At 31.8% G+C, this 23,975-nt stretch overlaps 1 protein-coding gene across 1 annotated transcript in view; it reads right to left on the reverse strand.

Annotated features, from left to right (window-relative positions):
• Window positions 1-20,302, reverse strand: part of LOC124530787 — a 126,525-nt gene extending 106,223 nt beyond the window's left edge. Inside the window, exon 1 of the mRNA XM_047105071.1 lies at window positions 19,709-20,302. The gene's annotated coding sequence lies outside the window, so the exon portion shown is untranslated. The remainder of the gene's footprint in view (window positions 1-19,708) is intronic.
• Window positions 20,303-23,975: the final 3,673 nt, after the last annotated feature.

The raw sequence follows: 23,975 nt of genomic DNA on the forward strand, positions 1-23,975 counted from the left end.
TCGTGTCCACATTTCGCCTTGGGAACGACATTATCGCGGAGCAAGCTGCACCGGAAAACTGTCAACCGCATGGAGCGTAAAATAATGCACCACATGTTGAATAACATCGGTAATTAATTGCGTCAAGGGAAAGCGCAAGTGTTCTCATGCGAGTTAGAGGCAAAAACTGCATATTAGATAATGGTAAATTGACGAGTTAGTAACGCGCGGGAGGGTGTACGGGTTATAATTACATAGGTGGTGGGGGAAGGGCATGAACTCCCGTTCCCGACACTCGAGCCGCATGACTGCATCACGGCATGCGGCGTACATGCACATGTTGCAGCTTTTGAGTACACGCCGCGAGATTGGCAAACCTGGACTGACAATCGTTCACAGTAAAAAGTAAAATCATAATGAGAATTGTATTTGTTATTCAATTAGACCGACAATTTGATTTCTCACGTATCGGCCATTGTTAAAACGCGGCGCTATTTCACACGTTGAAGTTCAATGCGCTCGAAGATTATTTATTTTAAAGATAAAACTGTCCCCGGAGTTGTCAAACTAAATCAGTCTACAAACAGTGTTGTTATAACTCTTTCCATGTTTAGAACGGAGCCACCGCCGGCTATGGCATGTATCCATTTCCTGGGAATATTTTTAAAATCGGATGGTGTTGACACGAATAGCATAGCACCGTGAGTATCGCTCTTAACGCTTAAACGCCATCGATTGCAATGGTTAATAGTTGTTGAAAGTTTGAGTTGTTTAGGTTTTATTAAATAGGCCAATCGTGCTAGAAAGTGCAAAAGCGCTTTCGTTACACCACGAGACGTGCTGATAATCGAAATGGAACGAACCGTTCACTTAAAACTATGAAATAAGAATCGTTTATTATTTATCATATAAAAACATTTTAAATTAATAAACGTCGTACATCGCTAAGTGTCAATGCAACATCATCTAAACGCAAGGTGACAGCCATCAGCCAAGGATTTCTTTAGAAAGCTTCGAACGACACCAGACACCGCATGCTCGTCCCATTTGAAAATGTAAATCTTGTTTGAGTGAAAATAATCGCTTTCTAACAAAGTAGGCTTCAGTCAGCGCATTCTACTTACTGTAGCGTAAAGAAAGGATTAATTTACCATTGACACTAGCAAATTTTAAACACACACTAGATAATCCAATTTCGTGATACATGAGATCAGAGGTCTTTTGTTAAATGTTTCATAAGTTGGTTAGAAGTAGCATTTTTGTATATCTATTTGGCATATCTTGCTGTATGATAGATCACACAACTGGTAAAAATATTATTCCTTGATGTACATCAAGATACATAAATTATCAAAACTGTTTAAGTACTTTTGTTTAGTGTTCTATTTGAAAGTTCACAACTCAAACTGCAATTTAAACATTTACAAATTTCGTGCAACCTTTTTAACTAATGAGAGCAAAGCGCAAAGCAAACAAAGGAAACCCATTTCGTCTCTCGAGCTAAAGATAAAACTACAACCAAATCAATAGAACGGATAGAAACATCCGGCGGAGAATGCAATAAACATTCGAATAGTCGTTATCGTACGGAGAACTACAGATGTACACACTGGGAATGACATCTAATTATACTAAAATTAAGTTTCATTTGTTTCCCGCAGTTATAGACACCAATAATAATTATATAGCTATGTAATTTATTAAGTCCTGATAAGTGGATTGTTTAGAATGTGTTCTGATTACATACCAGCGCATTTCACGGACGCCTTTTGTTTTTTTTTTTGTTCAATATAGGTTCTTAACAACAACACAGTATTAGTATTATAATCTTAAAACTACTTTCTAAAAAATTTAAAACTACGCATAAATGCGTGGAAATTTCGCAAAGCTATCTTGTTGCGTTGTAAATTCAGGTATTGTATCATCATTATCAATTAAGTAATAGCTAGAGATTACTTTTTAAATTAACCAATGTAAGGAGGTGGAACGTCCGACAAGGTTTTCCTATTAAAGCTTATTCATTTTAATTATGTGATATTTACTTATAAATTTACGAAAACTAAATTATTTGTGTGTTAAAAAATACTAAGTTTCATGTTTTCGATACAATACGAAGGCTTACACGAGTTAGTTGTATAGTGATTTTACGTTGAATGCACACTACTTTGTACAAAAATAATATGAAATTACATATTTTTTCTCATGGCAACGCATGACAGAAGAAGTCGTAAAAACACATGTTTTAATACAACCGCTTAGAACTAGTTTAATCATACAAGGATAAAACAAAACACTAGAAAGGTTTTTATTAAATAATCTCGCTCGTACTTCACAAGAAAGCACAGCTAACTTGAAATAAGATTTGAAGCGCGTTACATATATATCTGCATCTAGCCATAAGCAGTTGAAATTAATATTCCTCGAGTAATAAAGCTCAAGTCATATCGCAAAAGAAATCAAATACGGCAAAATTATTGATAGCACTTAATTTAACTGCAAGCGTACCGGGCACCGAACCGCCACACAAGTGGTGGGAACGTGACCTCCGCTCGCTAGGTCCTTTTATTATTCTCCCAGCGAACTCACCCTTACACATATGCAATTTCATATTTCATAATATTTCATATCGCACGTCGAATTAGCTTATGCCTCGAGGGAAACGAAATAGCTAAGTACCGATCTTACGATCTTATTTTTTTTTAGCGTTATCTTCTAGCAATATCTTCTAAAATTTTATTTATATTATGTTACATTAAAAAAAATAATTGTCAGGGAAGTAGATAATTTGATGTATTGTATAATTTTTCGACGCTCTTTGATCTTTTAATATATAAATATAAAATCCGTGTAGAAAATTATAGTGGCATCATTATCGTTAACATTACATAGTAGGTACCTACAAACATATATATCAAAGTCGCTAGCCGCTGTCTGTCCCTCTGTAGTGTGTACGCTTAGATAATTAAAATTACGCTCAGATTTTAATGCGTTTTTTTTTTAATAGTTAGAGTGATTCGAGAGGGTGGTTTTTGTACATCATACACGGACAACAATGTAAAAAATCATAGATAATAATTGTAGAAGTTTCTAATGTAATGTAGTAAATAAACAACTTCTGTATACTTTGGTATATGTTATTTCACCCGTGCGAAGCCGGGGCGGGCGGGTCCATAGTATTATATCAAATTAAATGATATAATGTAGGTTTGTGCTTACGTAGTCGTCAGACGGCGTGATTCGTTTCGGTTCGCACAACACCCGTCAAACGGCTGTTATACGTCTGAAGTAATAATAGCACAATAATAAATAATCTCACGATGGATCCGAGATATGCTGGAATTTATTTAACTGACAATATCGTGAGCATTTTAGAAACTTATATAAATTCTATTGCCAATTGTTATTTCATTCATTTTAATGATATTATTACAATTCATCAATAATAATGAGTCTTCAATTTATAAATCATTTAACTTCATTTGTAACTTTTATTCTTAAATCAATTTATTTTAATTTTATAACAATGTTTATGTTATCCGTACACGAATGTAATTATATATTCTATTAATTTTAATTTCAACATAACTTTACGTCTGAACAGTGCTATACATTAATAAGACACTGAATTTATATAATTCAGATTAATGCGCATTTTGTATACTGAATAAACGTACAAGGTACATTTCTTAAGATCAACAGAATGTATACACATGAACAAAATCCATCGAGAAGCCGGAAGCGGGCGTAACTCGTTCACATAACATCAATACATCTTAATATAACTAGCATCAATATCGCACCAAACAATCTCACCGGCTGTGCCCAGCCAGCGAACTCAGTGCTACAGTATACATACCTATAGATGATTCATTATATTCACGTAGAGATTACAAGTATAACTGTAAATTAATATCGATCTTTTATTCGATATTAAATTTTTTATTTAACTTTTTCTATAAATAATTAATTCATAATTATAGTGCGATATGACGTAGTGTTTTCTTGGTACGACTAAAATATATCAAGCAAGTAATTAAATGCGTTATGTATAATCTCTAGGTGGGATAGTATGTCTCAGTTTAATGGTAATGAGCAATATATCCTTCCTTATAATATGAAATTTTGTCCTCTTTATTTTTAATAAATCACATTTTAATACGTCAAATAAGCAGAAAAATAAAACAAGAAATTTAGTACTAAACGGCATAATAACCACGCACACAGTTCTTGTGCCAAGCTTAGATTCATACAATTTGTTCGAGCGACAAATCCGACAAATACAAAATATTTCCCACTTTTTACATCTGGTTGCTCAAAAAATGTATGCTTCTAGCTTTCAAATCGATTCGGCGCTTAACCGCAGACTAGCTTGTTTCCATTTTCCGACCTTCCCATCGTTTCAAAGGTTCGCCTCAAACAATTTCGGGCCAACTTTTTTTTTGTTATCCTAATAACATTTTCAAGTCATTGAATATTTCACACAAGAGGTAGAAAATAAACATAAATTTACATTAAAAAATGATACAAATAAAGATGTATGTGTGTACAGAGGGTTCAACAACTACGATCTATACAATAAAAAAGGGCGACCGACGAAAATATCGTCATTTTAATAGTATAACCTGATTTATGTTTTTGTTCTCTTCATTTCACGTATTCTATGGCATCTTGTAAGCGAGCGTTACACACACTAATGACTAATGTAAACCGATAATAATAATTAGTGGGAATGTGTGAAAAGTAATAAAATTTATATATTAAGAATGTATTTATAAATAGCCTTACCGCTTCACTAGTAATTAAATTTTACAATGCTTATATAGCGTCACAAATGTGACGAAAGTCAGTTTAACGCAACAAAACTGAGAAATAGTCTATAAGTTGGGAAGAATGGTGTGATCAGAGACGGGTTAATCATTGTTGGCGCGGCATCAAGCGGGGATAAGCGGCAATTTGTCAATCACGAGAATGCCTTACAAAAGCTTTCAATAAGCGTCCCGTGTTGGGCGAGCATCGTCATCATCGTACCCATTAATCTCTGCAACGTATTCCTATGCACATCATATTTTAAAATTTATCTCTTTAATTTTGATAGCCGAGATGAAATTTTATTTTTAGCTTGTTTTATAAATAAACCATAAAGTCGCCCTATGGTCAATATAGCACTATTCATATATGTTTATTTATACAGTAACTATTTTTAATTCATCATCATTATCATTACATAGTATAAAACAAAGCCACTCACCGCTGTCTGTCCCTATGTATGCTTAAATCTTCAAAATTACGAAACGGATTTTGATGCGTTATTTTTAATAAATAGAATGATTTGAGAGGAAGTTTTTTTGTATATAAAACATAGACAATATAGTAAAGGAACCAAAAAAAATTAGTTGTATGTTTAGTATTAGCATTGCACCCGTGCGAAGCCGGGGAGGAAGTATTTGTATATATGTATTTAAGAAATCAATGTTAATTATTGTAAATTAATGGGACGTCTTTGAGTAAAATAATATGGATAGACTTCCTATAATTCTATGCAAATATTTTTTTTATTATTGATTTTATCATTTCAATAAAGGATATATTACGAGCTATTATATCGATCGAATAATATAAGCGTAATATTGCTAGAGAATATATTTATTTTTATTGAATCATCAATCTTTACGCGCGAACATTAAAACGACTTAACGTAAGCTTATGAAAGAGTTGATGTACATAGTTATGTTAGTTTACGATGATACCGCCAAAGTCGGTAACGATATATTGGTTATTTAGTTTACTTAATAGAAAATAGATATTTTATTATGCTATGCTATTGTATAATGCATTAATGATAACATAAATACTATACAACATATAAAATAGCTCAACTTGGTGCCAACTAAGTTTGGATATGCAAAAGCATAATTTAAGTTTTAAAAACGAAGATCGAGAAGAAAATTAATTAGTAGAAATGGTTTATTAGATTAATGAAATGTGGATTCGAAATGTACGAGCAATGTATTCAGCAGTGATATTCTGCAACATTTTACTTATAAAACCAACGTAAAATGATACGCCGTTTTGGGGCATGTATCCTTTAAATGTTATAAATTAAATTACCATAGGCTTTGTGGGTGTGTACGGTCAGGGTAGGTTTTAAGAGTAATATCGTAATGTTGTATTTGAAATAAAACTAGTTTAAACGGATTTTAATCGCGTATATTAATTATTTTTAACATCCCGACGTTTCGAGCACTTTACAGCGTTCGTGGTCACGGGTAGACAAAATAATTAATAAAAATAATTAATATACACGAATAAAATCCGTTTAAACTAGTTTTATTTCAAAGTGTAATAATCGCGAAAATTTAAGACAACATTAATGTTGTATTTATCTAGATAGGCAAAGTAAGGAACGTTCAAAATTTCGACATCGCTTATACAGAAAAAATGTATATATACAACAATGATAAACATCGATTTTGACGTTGTATAGCGTACAGATTGATCATAACAATTTATTTTGGACGAAATATATTATTGAATGTTTTCAACATCATGCAAATTATGTAAATTATGATTCATTCGCTTGTAACGCACGGCACAATGTAACAAGACTCTGATTTACAATCCTCACTGGATGATATCATTGTGCATGACCTTGTCACACCTTATACAAATGATTAGATGTCACTCCTTATATACTACATATACATAGATAATTCTATTTATAACTTTGATCTAACAGTAAAAAAAATATTTAAAATATTTCATAAAATATAACGTAGAAAGAATATCTAATTCGGCACCCACCTACGTGTACGTATTACGTATTCGTTTCAGTATGTATGTAGTTTGTATGTAGAGGTTAATTTCCGTAACTAATGAACCAGTTCTGAATGTGTCTTCATAGATAGAAATCTATATTGTTCCTGTGTATAATAGGGTATAAATTACATTTACTTTATACCAATTTCTTTATTAATAAACTACACCCAAACATTATATTGTTGTATGTCTCTATTCATATAAAATTTTAAAATAATAATAAAATAAAATTTACGATGTCTTGAATACCAGTAAGTTTATTTAATGGAATCGCATTTTAAAATACACATCGTCATTAATAAAAATGTAAATATCTTTTTATGACGTCATTAGACAGACACCTATGTGTGTATACTATACACATATATGCACACATATGTCGTGAACGGTTCGAGGATCGTTCATCTCGCATATCATGAAAACGGATGATGACTTCGTATTCACACCAAGTTTATCCAACTTGTAATAAAATAATATCTGAATACGTTTTCAACTAATTTATTCCCGCAGTTTATTAAATAATCTCATATTATTTCAAGTATAAACACATAAATGGGATATTTAGTAACCAAAAATAATTACTAAAGTAATCTCGCTAGTTTTTTTTATTCGAAAATTGTTTTGGTCTGAAGTATTTTTTCCGTAACGGTTATACATTTATGATAAACTTTAAGTTAACGTTTAAGTTAAAGTTTATATATCATATATATTTTATGATATTCTAACTTCATTTTATACGAGTAATTTTTATGAAATCCATAGTTCTACTATGAGTGAAAAACTGCTCAATGATTGTCAATGAATGTCAGCTTAAATATTATAAAAATACTTGACGTTATCCTCAGCTTGCGAGGCTAGTTCCGTATCGACAAAAGATCGATTTCAATTAAAAGCGCAAACAATATCGTCACCGCGCCAGAAAAGCCTGCAAGGCCGAACAGAATTGCCTATACGTGTCCCGACCGAAACTATCCACCATATCCCTTATTGGTATTACTGATTGATACCATCGGTTTACTTTACAAAAAGGAATATGTTTTATTGATACAGAAAGTAAAAATATTTTTTTTATTTCAAGAGGTGCACCTGGCCTCGCACGAGCCGATTAATGAATTAGCGAATGAAAAACAAATTTGCCCTTCGTTCTTCTGTGTCGACAAAACCTTTAAGTTACTTTTGAAGTACTGAAAGCTTGCCCACTTAAATTAACCTAATGTAAATCAATGTGCGCCCCTCTTCGTACGCATAGTTAATTATAAAAAAAAAAATGTTTGTTTACTTCAATTTTAAAACGGTTTTAATTATTATATAATTATTCTCACCAGTAAACACGAAGAAGAGTGAAGTTTCTTTCTTTATAGTAATTTGTTATAATTGCTCAAAAAAAAACCGTGCAAAAACACGTGCAAAAAATTTAAAACAAGTTATAGTGTCCATAATAGATGTTATAATTGGTCGGCAAACAATCTTGACTATTAATGTATGTATGAAGCATGACCAGCTAATGATGTTATGTGTCGTTATGGTCACGATATGTTAATTTAATTCATATCTATTCTTTCTCTTCATTTGCCGTTAGTTCAATGACCTAAATAACCGACGGATGTGTTAAGGAATCAACGGAGTACTAACTACAATAGTTAACATCTAATAACATTGTAATATAGTCGTTTACAACTAGCAAAGTGAGTCTGGTCCAAGAATTAGCTAAAATAAACCATAGACTATATTTCAATTTGTGCAATCAAATATTTCAAACGTCAAATTAGACGAAAAATAGAATTCGATCATCCTTATTAACTAGTACAATAAGGGCGAAATATTATTATTATAAATCTCAATCGTTCATTGAGCTTTTTGGGGACTGTGATTTGCGTTAATATTTTTGTATAAACATGTGCATGTCAATAAAAGCAGATTTCACATATTTTAACGGGCATTGTATAAATTATATTTACTCTGTGCTAATTGAAATTTCATTGTTTGCGATTGGATTGCAATCAATTAAAAACCAAATAGTATTGGATTACAGTTAGTGGTACCACGTCCGTTTAACTAAGTAGATTCATGCCATGCTGCAGTATATAATAACTCACATTCAGACAGTTTAAGTTTTACAAGCGTGAGTGTAATAGCGGAAAGTACGTTTGAAATATTTCTCACGGTGGCCATAAATGCTTCGAATTATCCAGCATGAAGTGAATGTGGTTACTGTTTAACTGTTTCCCTATCCATGCGAAATTACGATGATACATTCCACGTTGCACAGGAAGATATTACGTTAGAAAAACACGGTACACTTTACATGTGATGTACATCGCTCGTAAACCGACAATTTAACAAGGGTCTAAATGCAAATTGCATACATTCGTTTCCTTAATTTTACGTATGAATTGATGTTTGTGTATTACAGCGTACTTTATAATGTTAATTATAAAGTACGTGGTAACTCTAAAACACAACTTTAGTTCTCTCATCATAGGAATTTATTTATGATGACATACTTAAAAAGTATGTATATGTTGTAAAGAAGTTACATTCTTATGATGTAGGAATTGAGAGTTAGTGGTCGCGGTTGGAAATATTCAACAGACCTTACATCATCAATGTAACACCAACCTTGATACCACCAAGATGTTATGACCTTCAACCTGTAACATTGGCTTACTCACCATTCAAATCCAAATACTTAACTATAAGTGTTACCAAACAACGGTAGAATTTCTAATGTACGACTTCGATCACCAAGTCTGTTATCAACCTGATGAGCATGAACAAAGCCCTACCACCAAAGATTTATTTTATAAATATTATTGTCATGACTCGGCTCGTACGGACAACCTGTGCGGTTGGGATCTTATTAAACGAAGCTGCTCCAATACGATTTTGAGCATACTTGTGACATGACAAAATTATATACATTTTGTTTTAGTGAAGTTTTCTTTCAACGCTGAACATTAATTACATTAAAAACTAAAATTTTAAGCTTCAAAAAATTCAGTAAGCCCGCTTTGACGCGATGTTTAGTTATGATACACGTGTTTATGCAATGGACCACATAAATTCTGACTGTATGTTATGATCATCGAAATGTATGACTTGTATGTTCAACAAATCGTTTCAAGTATTCTTGTCACGCATAAGTAATTACAATACATCGAAATGTACATATTTTAAGATAGTAGGGAGTAATATTTCACTCCAGTGACTTGAGAACTACTTGTTTATGATATTAAGGTCATATTAATGTAGTATAATTTGTAGTTAGATTAATAATTTTTTGCTAGCAATACTTTATTAAAATTAATTTCGTGTATCGCAGAAGGGACCTAAAAAGATCTTAGAATTTACTTTTAATCAATATTGCTGTATATAAACCTACGGTATTTAACGACATCGAAGTACTTGTTTTTTTTAAGAAATGTAAACTTTTTTAACACCAACGATCGATCCGGAACAGCATTAGCTGTATAAATGTATGATGAATTTATAAATTCTTTGTAAAATATTCAAGAGCGTGTTTAGCTCGGCTTCCTTTAAAAGGTGTTGTATTTTTTTAAATACTATTTCCATCCATATTCAGTGTTTAGATTTATTTTTCTCTGAAAACTGACGAATAAAATAAGTTGTTACAGAGCTTCTTAAGAAATTAGACTGCGCCTTTTGTTTCTTTAAAAGCTGTGGTTCGTTCTAAGTAACGAATTCCCTAATATTACTAAACCATTTCGGGTAGATTTTTTCTTTTGAAATTCAAATAGATTACGTTAAGTTTTGAGACATTATGTATTGATTAATCCTTATTATTAAAGAAATATAAACTGTTTTTTACCATGCGAAGTCAGGACACGGAGCTTATAGTAGTAATATTTATCACCTACCCTGATATGCTGAGCCAGACCAATATATCGATTTCATTCCTTTTAACGCACTTTTGTTAATTGCTTTCAAATGTTTTGACGAGTCCGACCGATGCTCTATTATCGGAACAGATTAAAATCTTCTCCTCTAATTAAAGTCTTCAATCCCAGATTAAAATCACCTTCATCAATTACATCTTGTACGTCTAAATTATATATTTTTAGATATAAGGTATTAATTAAGATTAAAACAAACTTCGTTTTGGTAGGCTTTACGGTATCACCCAATCTCTATTTAGAAGGCCTGATCAAACGAAAAGCTGTCACGGATTTGGACACTAAAACTGTATAAGGAACTGCACTAAAAGGAGAAACTATAACGTAATTCTCATTAACAATAGAGAGTTAGTTGGTAATCTGTAGTGACACCTACGCTACATACACTGAGTCAGCGAACATCTGGTGTTATGTAAACTACTGCAACCAGACTACCGCGGTGCAAATCATACGCGATTATACTCGTTAAGATAAATATTATCTGAAGACTTTATATTAAATTCGTTAGAGCAATCAAATGAAATGGTTTTATATTGAGGTTAACGATACTTTAGCCACTTTGATAAGCTTCTTTTTTTATATACATCTCTTTGCTTTGTTTTGTAAATCTTGTATGGTAAATGTATTTATTTCAAAGCTGCTATGCAATGTAGTAACATTGATTATTTCTTTTATAACTAAGGAATTATCTGTATAAGTTTGCAGTTTTCTTCTCGTCAGTGTAGAGTTAGAGTGTGTCCCAAACGCGATTTTGTTTCGCTTCAAGCGTGAAATGTGGAGCGACGCAGTTGAAGCATTCAGATCGATACTTGATACGCACCGCTCTAAAAGGCGACCGATGCCAGAAACTCCAGATTTTTTTATTGATATAATATTTTAATTCGAGGACGACGTTCTAGCATTTTTACTTAGATGAGGTCATTTCCCTGCTAAATATAATTGACTGTAAATTTAAAAAAATATTGTCTCAAATTAAATCTATTTATAACATTCTGTAACATTATTTTCAGTTTAAAAAAAAATAACTATATCAATGTAAGTGGAAAAGTGATTTACAGTGTCGACCGCACTAGGGGAATGATCTCTAAGCAGATAGTTAGGTTCCTAATCCAGCTTTTATCTCCGCTACACCGCAATCGCATCGGCCCCTCCGAAAACAAAACAGAACGTAATCTCCACGTGTTTTGGGTGTTGGAGCCCTAATCGATTCCACGGCATACTTCAGCTATTTACATTCTGATTCGTTAACAAAAAGAAACGCGGAAAATGTTTCAATGTTACCTGTCGATGTATAAAATATAGTATAAATAAATAGTGAAAGTAAACGTTGTGTATTTACGATTATGTGCGCAGAAGCTAATTAGGTGCTCAATTGTTAACACAACGTTCGACAATCGTAATTAATAAAACATGAAACAACATAAAGTAACGCTATTCATCAATATTCATAATGACAGAATAATGGAAGACGGCACATTCAACGTCTTAACTAACTATTCGAATATAAATAATACTTTATTCACATCTATATAAATAACGTATGAACAATTGTCGCCCATGAAAACATAAGCCTTTTTAAGTTTACTTCTGTTATTGACGTCAATAGTTTGTGAAAATAATATAACAAGTGTAATATAAATTGAAATACTTCGATATGAACAATTCATTGATTCTACCAGGGTGACAATCACGACATTATCTGCTTTGATAACTGAAAGCGAAAACGTTTTACGACTTTCACTTACTATAAGAATTGCCCTTATTAAAATGAAACGACTAAACACTTGACGAATTATTCTATTATTTAACATAGACTTACGAAATAGAAAAATCGTAAACACTTTTCGAGCACATTTTTTTATCAATCACAAAATTGTGAGTGGAAATCAATGATATTCTAATAAACAGATAATATGTCATACCCATACTAAACAACTACTACTACATACTAAACAACAGAAAAAAGTGTGCCGCGCCGGGGAACGTTTATTTCGGTTTATTTTTACATTTCGTTAAAAATAAAAAGGATAACTTGATAAAAACAAAAAGTAAAAGGGATAACTAGATGTTTTAATTACGCAAAACGTATTACCACATAATTATGATGTATTTTAACCTATTACTGACATAATTATGATGAAAACGACTAAAGGCAAACGTCACAATTAGGACGTTTTCTAGTCTTCACTTTTTTCGCGTTAATGACATATCTGTTTACTAGAACATCATTGGTGGAAATCTACTAGATTTGTATCGCATGTCGTACTTGCGTTTTCTCTCAAAATAACCTAAGGCTAGCATAAAAAGATTATTTCGGCATTCGTCGCGTAATATCCGTGATTAGAAACAATCTCGTTTTTTTTTTAATCCGTACAGAGAAATCTGAATGCAATAGGTAACAGTCACGCGACGTCGTAAACATCAATCTTACAAATCATTTTTAAAATATTTCGCTTAAGTATTAATAAAATTTCATACTGTAGACATTATTGAAGTAAATCAAATACTATAACATAGTACTATTGAATACAGATACACCTGATTGGCCGCGTTAAATTGTATTCCAATAAAAACAACGGGAACAGAATAATATAACGAGCAGTTATGCGTCACGCTTGATCTCTAAAACGATTATAAATAAATGGGAGACCTAACTTACTTTCTTTATCGTGTCATTATCATCATGCTTTTGTTTCAATCAAATATGTGGCTCAATTTTGTCTTCCTTGGATAATTTGAATTTTTTCAATCTGTTAGAGTATAAACTTTTATTATACCAGTAAAATAAGAAACTATATAAAGCGCGATAACGTTTGGTGCAGTAACAAAGTACAAAGAATACTATTCTAAGATACAGACTCCGATAGTTTTGGTTTAAATTATTGGGATTTTAAAGATTGCATTATCGGATTAAAATAAATTTGTCTTAATAAAATATTATTCATTTTGTCAATTCTTTAGAAAACGCCTTAAGATAATCAACACGGGTCTCTATATTTTCGAAGATTAAAATGGCGGTTTGCATTATCTAATGACAAAAAAAACTGTGAAGGTTGTATTAAAGATATTCTGTAGTATACTTAGTATCATCCATTAATAAGTCTCTTCCCTAAGTAATATAAAATGTGTCGCATTAGAAGAAATCTCCATTCAACTGTTAACACTTTCATAATTATAATTTATAATTAAATTATAGTTATTAAATTTAAATATTTTACTCGTATATCTTTCCAACATATAAAGCTGTTGTTAATAGGCCATTTTAGACCATTTATTATTTTCTTCTTCACAATTTTATATACATATACGTACATGTAAATTTTTTATTAAAATTAGGCATTTTTATTAAATAAGCCAACGTATGCTAATTGTTCACCATCTATAACCATTGGCACAGTGAGATCACCATCATTGCCATCGTGCCACCAACATTGAGAACTTACGTATTATGGTCCTCTGAGTCTGTTATTACACTCGATCAATCGAAAACCTTAACGTACCTAAAATAGTACCTAATTATTACGGTTTCGCTCTAGAATGTTTGGGTGGTACATAGTCAGACAGGCTTGCACGAAGCGGTACTAACTAATGAACAACACTTTGTAATGTAATTTCAGAATTATTAACATATGACCTTGAATATTTCGCTCGATTACACGGAGGTTCCGGTCTGTCTCATAAGTGCTAATTCTTATTCACTTACGACTTACCGGCATGTGTACATTGTCTTTATTCTCACACATACATAAACCAACAATAATTCATTTATAAATTACACGTAGCATTATATTGTTAACACGTATTTTAAATCTTCTTTTAATGTGTGATAGATTATACAGAGTTTTTGGTAATTCGACGTATATCCGTTAGGAGGTGATAGTGGTGACTATTTCCAATTTTGGCCCCCATATGCGTGATGCAAAAATTTACCATTCTTGAGTTATTACGTTTTTTAGCTTTTATTCAAAATTTGTCAAAAGTGCAACTCCAAAAAATTATTTTAAAAAAGAAGTATAAATAAAAATTTATTTTTTTCTTCTGTTTTATAAAAACACTGACTATTTGTCAATATCGAAACATAAATTACCGGACTACCGGTCCAAGTTTATATATATTATTTCATATATTATATTAAGCAAAGAAGCACTCTCATCGGTTGTGTCGGATTCATTTCCTCTCGAATCAGTATTAGAAAACTAAATTTCCAATTACGTGATATTTTAATTAAGAGTTTCATATTTTCATTGTCAATTTTTTTATACATAGGTACTATATATCATCTTGGACTGAGAGTGATGACTGCTCGAGAACAATCCTTGGACTATCGTACGTCCCCATAGGCATTCCCCATCGTCTTGTCACAATTTTTCGCTTTTGGAATTGTTCGCAGGGTTCAACTTAGTAATTACTCCTAGTAACGGCTTTACCATTATTTATAAAAAAAACATATGCTGACTTTTTCATTTGTAAAGTAGTGTACAAAATAACCGGTATCATCATACCTTATCAAACATCTATTTACGCCCATGTTATCAATTTAAATATTTACGATAAATAACTGTGAGAAAGTTGAATTGATACTGGCTATATATATTTTTCCTATGATATACCTGTTTAATCTGATCGCCGACCGGTAACACTATCTTCATTTCCACCTCCACATCAAATTAAGACAAGTCATGCATTAATGAAAGTAATCAGTCTAACCTCGACCCCGTTTGACTAGAGAAACCCGGTGCAAAGAAAATCAATCGCGTTAAAACTAATTAATCTTTGACCCATCCTCATTTATTCTAGTACCCCATATACTACACCTTTACAACGTGGATTTATAAAACAACTATCAGGCCGAAGAATTAATATAAAATAAAGGGTGTGCCGTCCTTCTCATGCCTCGGAAAGCTTGTAAATCCTTCGGACCTGCAATTTCACTCCTGATTTCGGCCCCGTTGATTTACATTCCCAGGAAACTAAAACTTGAGGAAATCGCAAGTTAATCGAATCAGATCGAAAGGAAATTGTACACCTACCTTCGCGCCGACACTACTTCGCTTTAATATTTCCTATTAAAATTAGTTTAGGCGAACGTTATTACAATAATTTTATAATGAAACATTGTTCACGAATATTTGTGTTATCATCCCTTGTCATAACATTATTTTCCTTTATTCCAACTAATCCTATATCCAAATTAGTGAGATAAGCTAATATTTATCAAATTTATTATCAGCGAGCTGTTCGCCGTGAAACTATTCGCGTAATTATTTTTTATATGCTTCTGTCTTTCTCAGGCTCCCAACATATTGTGGTCTTGAACTTGAAATAGTAACAAACGTACAATTATTATATTATATGAATCTGATTTTCATTGTATTTTAATTTTTAATCTGATGATAATCTAAGTAATATACATAACAGTAATTTTTGTGTGCATAAAAATAATTTGTATTTGAGGTAGTTAGTAAGATTTGTTTATATTTTTTGCTATCTCTGCAATTCGTGAGATAATTAACTGTTTCGAGTTATACGTGTTCATACATGCCTTATTGTAATAAAAGTATCATCTTAAATGTTTATAGGTACGTTACATTAATCCTCCACGGTCAAGAAACTTGTTGATATTGTGAATGGCCAGGTTTAAAGAGGGGCTAGCATTACAAAAAGGAATCATTAAAATAAAAACCTTGACAAAGAATCTTTTAACGACTTTTAACTCTTTTGACAACATTCAATAGCCTTACATACAGACTATATAATAATATGATCTTTAACTATTAAACGTAATATAAATGAAATTAATCGTAATACATTTTTCGCTCTTTACTTAGCTTAGCTTCGTTGCATACAAATTTATTACTGCAGTATAATTTCTAAATGAGGGTGCATATTTAAAAGCATACAACAGCAACGCTTTTTTAACATCACTCCAGGTAACAAGCATGCGCGAATAGAATAGAGATAATCTCACAGGGAAGAAAGAGAGGAGAGATTTAAAATTTTTTGATAACTTTGAATAATACGATAAATTCAATCATGAAAAATCACTCTTAAATATGTCATTCAGCATACCAGGCTTATATAAAAGGGAGAATAGGTACGCGTTATTCAAATGAAGTTTGATAAAAATATTCAGTTCCTGTATAGTAAGTAGTATGTATTTCCATAATTATCGAGTGGAGGTAATTTTCTTTACGTAATTATATGACATTACAACATAGTAGTTAAATAATGCGTCAGAAACCAAAATATCTTTAAAGCACATATTGAATTCCTTTCCGGAGTCAGTACCTATATAAAATAATAAACATAATGTAATTAATATATTTTAATTCTTATAAGAATACTACTATGAATACTTAGAACATATAATATTATGCAAAGAGATATTAACTACGAGTTACGATGAACATTTAGTAATTTATCGAATAATTATTATTACTCAACTCATACGAAGCTTCGTTACATAAGATTTTCTTAAAAATAACCCTAGTATCAGCTACAAACCACACGTATACCGCACGATTTAATGTATTAAAACCGCCAACAGCGTCCCATGATGTTTAATAAACTGACACGAATACTTTACTCATTTCTCGTTACATATATGTGAAAACGTAGGGTGGAAGGAACATTGTTTTTTCTCTTGAGACTACTAAAGTACGTCGCAGATAAGTAGTCTTTGCTTTCGACGCACATTAAGTAGGATACGACATACAGATACATACGAACGAGAATTACTATTGCAACGGTTTTATAGTTAAGACTAAAGATGATCGTTTACATCCAAGGCGACCCATTTGCAAGAGCATAAATTGTTTGAATTACGCTTTAAAAATAGTGGAAACGACGTATAGCTCGTGCCCTCAAATCATCTTGAAGCGATGGCATCATTCTGACTCACAGTCCAATGTACCTACTTCTAACTTTATGCCCCACGCTATGGATGTTTGTTTACAAATCTATGCTGTCATTCGTGTACAAAAATAAATATTATGATATTATGATTAAATTTACTTTACTTCGATGTATTTGAGCACATTTTTTTTAAATATAAATTATATTATACATACAATTGTTTATATTTATTGTATTTTAATAGTTGGTTAGTTATAGTTTGTAAAACATTTTATGTAATTTACTATGTTGACGAAATACACACATCCCGAATTAATTATAATTTACTTTTGCACGTGTAGCGGATTGACGCGTATGTGTTCCTTACAATCTAATTTATTGTAATTTCCCATGAGATATCCTTACGGCAATTTCGATTCTTGACAAAGAAAACAAGTCTCAAATTATACGAATAAATTATTTTACCATTTTTAAAGTAAATTAAAAAATAGACTAAAGTATATCTATTTCATCAAAAAACAATTAACAATAAACGAAGATGTCGATTAACGAATACAAAACAAATGACGAATCATTTATTTTCCATTCTTACGCTAAGCCGTTAGATTTATTTAAAATTTATGAGTGAGCCACCAAATTATAATCATATACTTAATCAAATATAATTACAATACAATTGCACTCAACTGTACTGTTCTAGTCGTTTTGTACAAATCCATTAGATTTAAAAACTTAGAAAATCTAATGATGTAAAAAATATAAGTAACATTAGTAGTATACATATAGTCATATAGGTTGAGTCATCTTTTGAGGAATATCCTCATATTAAAATATAATTAAATTGATAACCTCCTTCTCTTTGCAGTTGGCTAAAAAATAGGCTAGACACGGGTATATGTAGTTGGGATGCTAAAAGCCGTACTCGTCCGACGACCTCATCGCGACGCCATTGTGGCTCAGACCGGTGCTCATGAAATATGAATGCATGGCTGAAAGAACGGCTAGTCCGGAGCTCGTTTTTATTATAGACAACCATATAACCCTAATATTGACATAAATGCTTAACAGTTGTGTTTATGGAAACATAAAGAATGATCTTATAAAACGAGTCACCCATTCATTTTTCACTCAACTTGTTTTTTATTACTTTGTAATGCAAAAGCTTGTTTTCATTGTCTTTTCTGTAATTAAACTCATTGACTTGTATTTTTACGTGCTTCCTAAGATGTCTGTCTTAAATATGTTGTCATTTATTTTGGCAAAGACTAAAACATCGATAAATTAAAAAATATATATTTGGCAGAGGCAAAAGAATCATTAGTAGAAATAAATAATTCATTCGCGAATGTTGTTGACATTCAAAAATTAATTGCTGTTTTAGCAATGTCAATGTTTGAACCATTTACATTTATTATCATTGATATAAATTGATACGAATAAATAATCAAACACTGCATAATTGGATTAAAAGGATTTACTGAATATCATAAGTACTTTAATAAAGAATGAAAGTAAGTAGCTATTAACTTCAAAATATTTATTTCAAATAAATAAGAAATAAATAAACAGCCTTTTTTTATACATAAAAATAATTTTAACACAAGTAGGTTTAAAGTAAAAAAAAAGTAAAGTAGGTTTAAATAACATATTCTATATAAGACATACTATTGTGTAGCTTTATCCAATTCAGAACGTAAACAAACTGGTCCCTTTATTTTCACGCTTTTAAACCCATTTGTAAGAAATAATTTCTCTACTGAGGCTTACAAGCTATATTTACACAAAATGATCTTAAATGGATATTATAATTCGTCGCTACCAACATTTAACTACACAATGTAATTATGACAATTGCCAATGATAAATGTATCATTGGCATATAATGATATGACATGTATATCAAAACATAGAAAGCAAGGTTGATTTTTGATAAGATAAACACATATCTAAATGTTTTAATTTTAAGAGATATTTTCCACGGAAAAAAGGAGAATATTTATTGCTACAATATACACCAAGCATGTTTATACAATGCAATAACAAATCAAGTTTAAAAAAAACGGATAAGCTATAAATGAAATAAGCTAAGCCATATCACTGGAACTTGTAAACAAAGAGGACAACATTTAACTACTATAACTTACCTATGTGTAGCTGACTTGAATGAAATGTCACTGGTGCTATATGAACATGTATCAGCTATGACAGTGGCAGCTTACACGGTGCATATGCCCAAGGTAAACAAAGATTACGTAAACGCAATCCCACGCACGTCACCCGATCGATTTTCAAACTTTCGAATACGCCCACTTAAATTTTATTAGAGATACGAGACTATAATCAAGCTACAATTCATCTAAATCACCGCATCCAAAGCACAACTAAGTAAGTCGCCTGTGCCCTTGAAGTCATACAGGTTATATTATCGCTACAGCACAACACGCGCACTGACAGTTCGAACAAACAATCACGGGTCAAGTTCGAAGCCGGCCGAATAAGAATAAAATATGGTGAAAGGTCTCAACAGATTGTAAATATGAGCGGCTGCGACGCTGTATTCAAAAACTTGCAATGTGTGTGTAAGGATAGCAATGCAGTCGTCAGATCGGCCGCGAAAAAGGCCTCGTTCTCGCGTGGCCAAGCACTGACTGAGCCGCGAGGGCGCCGCCGAGCGTATGGCGTACGGAGAGCGGCAAAGGACCCCTCACCTCCGCCGCGCGGCCTGCCGCCTGCCGCCTGCCGCAGGCCTCCCCGTGCGCGCGCCACTCCACGCACAATGGCAATAAACAGAAAACATATTTTTAAGTAATTAGTGTATTTGGTTAAAACATACACAAAAACATATCAGTAGAAAATGGAATAGGTCGCGTACGGACGAATTCAAAAATAGCAAAATTTATTATACCAAATAAATGGTTACCAATTGCGGGCTCGGGCGTCCGCATTCAATGAAATAGAGAGCGAAAATAAATCTTAAAATATATTAATTAACATGAAACAAGACAATTTAAAGACAAGCAGGGACATTTTCAAAATATTTGAAACAAACTATAGGTGCCTTAACTAGGTAACTATGAACAATAGATAATAATATAAAAACAAAACAAGAATTTTAGCTTAAATTTTTCGATACACCAGAATCGCGCAATGGAACTGTTAAAGGTACAAAAATAATTAAACAGTAGAAGTAACAAAATACATATTATACCAAACGTTCTTGAATTCTTAAGAAGTCGTAATGCAAACAACAAATCGTACTGTGTTTAAATTTCATTCAAAAGAAAATTAGTTAAATAAGATCCATTCGTTTTAACGTTAGCACTTTGTTTTATGTGTGAGGGTAGATCCGAAGACGCTAATGGCAGGTAGGATGAGACAGGTATAATAGCGGCATCTTTAATAAATACTTCCATGGTGAAACGGTCTCAGGATAGCCCACTAACCTCTCTTCCAAGAATACCGTGGCCTCTTACCGGTCGCTATTAACTTGAATGAAACGAACTTACATACATTTAAAATATTTTACACTGTATACATAATATATTCGACATCGTTTTTTATATATTTCTTATAAGGCTAAAAGTTGACACTTAATAATTCACACGCATACTTTTATTTTACAACAGAAATGTATTTTTTTCTATTAAACAAATACAAAAGAGGTCAATGTATTCAATCTCTTACCAAAAATAAACTCGAATACAATAAGTGATATTGAATGCGAATAGAAGAAACGAGAAAATGTTTATTGCTGACATATGCTGCGTTCCCAATATTCGAGGCCAAAATAACAATAACATAATCCGGCAAATAATCGTATGTTACGAATATTACATTTATTGCGTCTAACAATTTGCCCCTACTTCGTTTAGCATAACTTTCACTGGGACAAAACTAACTATAACAAACAAAACATTGTATTGAATTATTTGAAAAGGTTTCACTTATTCTATACTTTAATGGAAATAAACTATAGTAGGTACCTAACGTAATGTAGCTATATATTTTTTTGCATTCATTTGAAGAAAATAAAAATAAATAAGTTTGTACTACATAATATGTACTGTATATTTTCTTGTTAATTATTATTGAAATAAAATATATTATCAATAATTATTATGAATTGATTTTTTAAATTTCTTAACATTAATATATTTGAGACACGCCACCTGGATCGTAGTCATTATTTATTTGTCAGTCACAGCTCACAGCTCAATGTCGTTCATCATAAAATATATTATATTTCTTGGCACTTTTGTACCTTCATTCTTGTCTTTATTATTCAATTACATACGAAATTATATTATATAAGCTAAGAAGAGAGTTTCGTTATTAAATATGTTACTAGTATTTAATATGTTTAATTATCCTTTACATGTATACAGAAAAGTATATTAGCGTTACTAATGTGTTATGTAAATAACGTACGAATGCAATACATGTCATGTCAAACATTTTAACCGTATTAATTAACACTAAGCTAAATATCTTGTCAATCGTAAATCTATAAGGGCATTATCGAATGTGCGACAGACAAGTGAAATGCGAATTCATTATTAACTAAATAATATAAATGAAGCGGTTTCTTATCAAACGAAAAACAATTTATTAATATAACATATTCATTTATTTGAATATAACATGAACGTAATAACCTTGTAACAATATTCTTATTTCAATCCATTCTGAACTTTATAACAAAATCGAATACAATACGGTAGTGCTGCTTTGTTTAAGACACATTAATTAGTCTAATAAACTATTGCGTTTATTAGTAACTCCTACATTAAAAATAAACTGTTTTAAAACCTTTTTAACCAGCCAATAATTTTTTTTTTTTTTACTGTTTGAAACAAGCCAACGTCCGGCTTCCGCAGATTATCGTTTATAAAAATACATTTGTCCTTTTAAATTTCATTAAATAGAACGAAAGTTGCAAGTGAGTTAAAGTCCTAAGCCAAACATCGAACGGACTGTCACAGCTCATCTGCGGACCATTTCCTGTTCAGACGAGACTCAGACGCGGTCTTCAAACACATATAGGTATAGATAATTTTATTCGATGTGTTCGTATATTATATATATAAGCCGGCTTGCCGGAATACGTGGCTTCGCTGTCTACTGAGGGATCTGTATGAAATTGAGAACTAGCAATATAAAAAATTACTTGATTTAAATAAAGTATGTCTACGGAGATGAAATATTCGATATTTCGTTATGAAACGAAGGTGAAAACTAAAAATATTGTTATTATTAGAAAAAGGAAAATGAAAGTATTTTTACATTAAGAGGATGAAGTTAGGGATAAATATTTACATGGGAGGAGAGAGAAAAATGTCTTTTCATCTTAGAAACATGAAGATCTGCATTCGTGTTTGTTCAAAGTTAAATATTTTTATTATTTAAAAATTAAATTGAGAGATGAAAGTTTGTATTGATCTTAGTCTATGGCATATATATATCAATCACTTACCATGTCACTTAACTGTTGACAATTTGTATTTTAATTAAAAGAGGGTTTGGGCTACATAAACTATCAAAAGAACACTAATAGTTAAGAAAAATCATTGGGTTTCTTAATAATATTTCCATGAGATACCGCATAAGTATACGCCTAGTTTATTTAAAAAATGTTATCATACGTGTTTCATAATCAGATAATTAGAAATCGATTCAAATTTTCGATACTAATCTTAAAACTGTTATCTGATTTCTACCCGTAACTTCCTCATCCAATCAGTTCAGCACTGATTTCCGTGAATGATTATACGATCACTTATAACTAATTTCAGATGAAACATGATTAGTATTAGTAAAACCCGTTAAATTATAAACCACCCTGCTTGAAAACCAGACGAGTATACGGGTCACCTAATTGGTCATCTCCGTCCACAAACATTGACCGTTGGTAAAATAAACAATTCGCAATACGTACAAAGCGCCTCCCACCATAGGATCTAAGATGTTATGTATCTCGTGCCTATATTCACAAAGGCGTTCTTGTTCCTCAATGCGATTATTTTATAAATAAATAAATGATGAGAGACAATATCACATATCCCATTGTAAATAGCTAAAACACTTGTGTTATGAAAATCAGAAGAAACGACGGTACCACAAACACCCAGACCGAAGACAACATAGAAAACTAATGATAATATACATTGACTCGGCCGGGAATCGAACCCGGGACCTCGGTGTTTCGTACCCATGAAAACTGGTGTACCCACCACTCGACCACGGAGGTCGTCAATATACGTACATATATCGCTCAGGTGGTAAAACAACTAATTAATGGATTGGAAGTTATCAGGCATTACGCCGTTTTATCAATGAATTTTACATATTTCACTACCTAGACATATTCTTATCGTTTTATACTCGACCGGCAAGTTATACCAATGATTCGTA

Source organism: Vanessa cardui, chromosome 7 (genome assembly GCF_905220365.1).
Source record: "Vanessa cardui chromosome 7, ilVanCard2.1, whole genome shotgun sequence".
Lineage (NCBI taxonomy): Eukaryota > Metazoa > Arthropoda > Insecta > Lepidoptera > Nymphalidae > Vanessa > Vanessa cardui.